Below are 5,740 nucleotides of genomic sequence, written 5' to 3'. Positions count from 1 at the left end.
AATTGTTGTTGTCAGCCATTGTCTTTTCAGTGGGTCAGGGTTGGAGAGGATAATGGAACGGAAGAATCATTTATCGGAAATGAAAGAATAATGTGAGTGGGTTTCGTACAAGTAGCAGCTGCACATATATCTTGCTGAAAACTAACAAATTGCTCACAAGGCAAGAGCAAAGCGGAAAAGGCATATGCATGGATTATTCCTCCTGCGTCCGCTCCCATTTGGCCGGCTTGATAGCATCTAAAAATTGGGAGGAAAGTTCTCACTCTCTCATTGATCCATGTTGTTCCTTTTCAGAAAAAAGTTCCTTTTCAGAAAAAAAATGATCCATGTTGTTAAGAGGCCAACCAACAACAAATTCTGACAGAAGCATGCTAAAAAAATCACTGCCACGTAACCTGTCTGAACATTGAACAACAGGGGAGGAGGAATCGCTGGATGGTGGAGCTAGCCATGCTGCCAATCTGCCAGTCACTCGCGGAAACGTAAAGAAGGTGAGAGTAGTAGGCGAGCGAGCACTCATGGTGGATGGAGGGATGGACTGACTGGCTCGCTGGCCGGCAGGCAAGATAGATGGCGAAGTTGGTGCCATTGAAAGGCAAGCATGCTCTCCATCCACAGTCCATATAAAACATGTTTTGTCACCTTGATTGGTGCTTTGGTTTACCAGTCGTCGCGGCTGTTTAGGTGATGGATGATGCGTGGCTTTACGTGCCTTTTCTCCAAGCATCTTTTATGAATTCTGATCAGAGCCCATCATTTGATTTCTACCAGCGTTTTGTTTAGGGTTCCTTTCGTTCTCCACAAATCCTGTCCGTTTTTTTTCCACGGGAGCAGGCTACTACAGAGGCAGAGGACTAGAGGAGGCCGAGACGTCAGACGTGGACGCCGGCGCCGCTGCCTGCCTGCGTAAAAGCTGCGCGCCGGGGACGGACAGGCGCGGTAGGGGCCGTTTTGGAATGTCGTCGTTGGACTGTTTGAGCCATTGACTCCCGAGCTGCAGTGCAGTGTCTGCTTGTTTTTTTTTAATTAAGGTCATCGCAGCAGTTATTGTGGTGGCTCGTAACCGCGCAGTTGAAACTACCGTATGAGCGCCCTCGCTCTTCCTGACTGCCGCCTGCGCATGGGAATGGGCCATCAGGCATTGCTCGTCGGACTGCAACGGAAGACGATGGAGAGGGCGCAACTGTTTTCACGAGATGTGCCGAAATTTCGACCAGACATGCCCATGCCCATTCATCCAATCCCCAATCCAGGTGTCTGCTTGCGTTGGCCGCTCCCGTGACCGTGAGCCTTGAATCAAGCATGCTACTCTACTACAGTGACAGGAATCTCTCTTTATCCTGTGCCCCTGTGGGCTCATTTGCAACTGCAATGCATGATCGTTCGCAGAAGCGCAACGAGTCAACCAAGCAATTACTGATGGCACACGGGATCAAAGACCAACCCCGTGGTTGAAATGAAATGAGTGCACGCCGGAGGGAGGGACTCTGGAAATTCAGAGGGAGAGGAGGGGGGCCGGCCGGCGTCTGGCCGTCGGCGTGAAGCCCGTTCAGCTTTTGTTGTCTACAGTAAGCTCGCCGGATGCTCAGATTTGTCTGCGCAACTGTTCACTAGCCTGCATCTGCAAGGCGGCTTCTTCTTCCCAGCTTTGGCCACCAGCGCCCCCGCCCTGGACCGAACGGAGCCGGCTTTTTTTTTTTTTTTGCTTTTGGTCCCTTCGCGCGAAAGAATTTCACAAATAGACTTCTGGAAAAACATTTTCCGTTTCTGGACCCAAGGGGTCGGCGCTACAGCCCACAGCGTCGAGATTTAACGTCTTGGCGCTGTGGCCCATGGCGCCGAGCTGAGCACACCAAATCCACCCCAGCACCGCGCTGTCAGCCGACCTCGGCGCCATAGATCTTGGCGCCGAGGCCCGCTATACTAGGGCCGCCGTTCCTTCCTCAGTCGCGCTGCTCCATCTCTCTTCTCTCTCTCGCGTCGCTCCCCTGCCGCGCCGCCTCAGCCGCCGCCCGCCCTCGGCGTCCACCGCGCCCGCCCAGCCGAGGCTCGCGCGCGGCGTCCCCTCCGCCCGCGAGGCCGGGTCCGGCGGCGTCCCCCCCGGGACGCCCTCCTGCGCGGCCCTGCGCGCCCGCCGCCGCGTGGGGGCCGGCCACGGCGGAGGCCCGCCTCTGCTCGCCGGTGTGGTGGCCATCCGCGGGGCGGTGGACGACCGCCTCTGCTCGGCAGCGTGGGGGCCGGCCGTCCGTGGTCGCCTTCGTCGTCGCCTTCCGTGGCCGCCGTCGCCGTCCCCGGCCGGCGACGCCATCCGCAAGGCCCCAGGCGCGTCACCCCTGCCTGCGGCCGGTGGGCGTAGCGGCCAGCCCGGCTCGGCGCGCCCGGGCGCGTGGCCCCCGCCCGCGAGGCCGGGTCCGCCCCCTGCGCGCCTGCCGCAGCGGCCAAGGCCCGGCCCTGCTCGCCGGCTTGGGGGCCGGCCGTGGTGGCGGCGGCCTACTCCCCACTGCCCTGCCCCGCGATCCGCAGATCGTCAAGGTTAGATGGCAACGGCAATTTAAATACGCATCTTTAGTTCAGGTGTTACAAACTCTCAAGTAATTATTTAGCCAATATGCTAGTTTAGTTTAGATGTTACAAATTAGCAAGTAATTAATTAGCTTCAAATAGAGTAAATTCGGTAGTAAAGTAAATTTGGTAGAGTAAATTCGCTAGTTTAGATGCTAGTTTCTGCTTTGATGTTGGGTTCAGGGACTATAGCATTTAGGATCTTAAATAGTACTGCTATTGATGATCTACTTTTGTTTGAATTCGGCAATGAATTTTGTTTGAATTGAATTCATCAACTATTTAGGTGGGAATGAGTTGTTGGTACTTTTGAATTGAATTCACCAACGAATTTTGTTTGACATAAATTTCAAATTTATTTGCTAGCTTCTGTAATTTGAGATAATTAGCAAGTCTCCATAACTTTAACAATTTCATTTTTTTACATTGCACACGTAATTATTGTCGTCTTATGCATACAACTAGATGGACAATGTAGTAACCGTTTATCAGGGGGGAAGTGTCGAGGAAGATGATTTTGAAAATATTAGATTTGTTGGAATGCAAAGGGCCCCTATGTTGTTTATTGGGCGACCGTTGTTTGCAGAGGTGCTTGCAAGGGCTAGTGATATGATTCATTGCAATTCAAATGACGGTGAAATCAAAGTTGAGGGGGTACTTCACTATGGTAAATCGGGCTTAACTTATCATAGACGGCTGCTCCCAATAGCATGCCAGGATGATTGGGAGAATTACGTAAATGGTGTCATGAAGAATGAAATTTCATTAATTGATTTGCTTGTGAGCAAGTTGTCACATGATTCAAGCCCTCATATGCATTCTCCTTCCGGGAATAATTTCTATTCACCTCCTCGTGAGTTATCGCCTGAAAAAGAGTTTCCTGCACCTCCCAATCCTCCAATAGCAAACCGTTCTGGAAATGTGCAACATACGGTTGTGGTCCCTGATGCAGAATCCGGCCCTAATTTCGATGGCATATCTCATGATCCTGCCGCACAATGTCATAATCATGATGATGTAACGCCCGCTCAGGAGATTCCTTTGAGCCAGAATCATCCAAGTAAGTGCAGTGCTCTTTGGCAATATTCATTCCAATTGATGCTTCCACTATAATCCGAATGTTTTTAACTCACTTAACCAATACCCTACTTCTTTCTGGCGTCAATGCAGGAGACATTGCATATAATATTGTTGTTCCTCCTGTTCCTCCAGCAACCAGTACCGGCCAGGCTTCTAACAGTGTGGAAGTTCAAATTGAGGATGATGAGGAGCCTTATGAAACGGCAAGAGCTGTTGATTCTGATGATGACCGCTATGTTGGTACAACACCATTGACTGAAGAAGAAAGCGAGCTCCTGAGACGATTATGTCCTGACCGTGATCCACTAGTGCCTGAATTCAGCGATATCAGACATTGCCAAGGTGCATTTGCTGAAGGAAGAGAGGACGAGTTGCTAGAGCCTCATGAGCCAGGGGACCGTTCGGAACTTGCAAAGGGTATTCTATTCAAGGACTTAGCTTCTGTTCGTAAATGGTTACAAGAGTACTCTGTGAAACGTAAAAGGCCATTTAGAGTTGTGCATTCTTATGTGAACCGACGTTACACAGTTGTTTGTGAGAAGGCTGATTGCAATTTTCGGGTATGTGCTCGGAAACAAAAACTCACAGGAAAGTTCAATGTCGGTACCTCTGGACTAGGGTACCCCCTCTTGCTATGTCAAGACTCGCGTAGTTATCTGTAACTACGCCCTAAGGAGCTGAACAACCAGACCCCTGGGGTCCGCCACCACCACTCCGGACCAACAGTCCCGGACCCGCTTCCCGCTCGGGGATGGGTCCGGTGTCACCACGTGTCCCGGAGAGGGGAGCGCTGATCCAAAACAGCCGGAGGCCCCGGACATCCCACGGGGTCCGGACCCCCATATACTATCCGGACCCCTCAGTGGGGAGGGAACAGACACCCCGCAGCGGGGAGGGAACAGACACCCCGCCTAAGGGGGTCCGGAGCCGCCACATGTCCACAGGCACAGGCACGCGCGCGGCCACCTAGCTTCCTTGGGAAGACTCGCCCACCTACCGCATTCAATGCAGGAGACGTTAAGTGCGCCCTTCCACAGCAGAGCCCGAGGAGACTTTTACCAGCTGTACTGTTGATCGCGCATTACCAAGGCGCACAGTATAGCCGCTGGCGCCACCCACACCACGCGCGTCAGTCTGCTACACCAGTTAGATACGACAGCTCGGCAACGGAGTATCATAACGCCTACGCGGTAGGCCCAACAGTCTACGCCGCAACCTACACTGCCTCAACGGGTGCCTCGCCGATGGGACAAGTGAAAACTCCCATCGGTCAGAGAGTCTGCAGTGCAATGAAGCGTATCCGGGAAGAGATTCTCAACCACTGTAGCATCATTAGTGTCTTTTTGATAGTAAAATATACATCCTTGTTGGGCCCACCTGTAAAAGGGGACGCCCGCTAGAGAATGACTCAAGTCTCAAAAGGGGCTTAGAGGCAGAGGATAGACTCATCCACGAATGCTAGAGCAATAGAACTCTCAGTGGACGTAGGGTATTACGCTCCAGCGGCCCGAACTACTCTAAATCCTCGAGTGTTCTTGTATTCTTGCTTCATGAGAAGATCTGAGTAATCGCTTGTACCTCCCCGAGTAACCACCCTCTGGGATTAGGCGGGTGCATTATGCCACCCGGTTGTGGCCCTCTTTCTAGAGCCACGACATCTGGCGCCGTCCGTGGGGAGCGCACTAGTACCTGAACCTGGCAACAAGTGCTACGGCCTTGATGTCGTGGCTCTTATAAAGAGGGCCACAGCCGGGTGGCGTAATGCACCCGCCTAATCCCAGAGGGTGGATACTCGGGGGTTAGCTAGGATTAGTTCGATCTCACTTAAGAACACGATGAACACAGCAGGTTTTGAGTGGTTCGGGCCGCCGGAGCGTAATACCCTACATCCACTGTGTGTTGTATTGCCTTGCCTCGAGAGAGTCTGCGAGAGCTTGGTGCTGAGTCCAGCGTGCGTCTGTGTGTGCTCCAGAGAGCTTTTTTCGTGTACAGCGAGCGCCTCCCTTTTATATCTCAAGGGGGAGCGTACATGGCCGTTGGGTCCCCGACAGGTGGGCCCAACTGATCCAGTATAAAATAACGTGCTGTTCATACATTA

Source organism: Panicum virgatum, chromosome 7K (assembly GCF_016808335.1).
Source record: "Panicum virgatum strain AP13 chromosome 7K, P.virgatum_v5, whole genome shotgun sequence".
NCBI lineage: Eukaryota > Viridiplantae > Streptophyta > Magnoliopsida > Poales > Poaceae > Panicum > Panicum virgatum.
Note: the sequence above shows the minus strand (reverse complement) of the source record.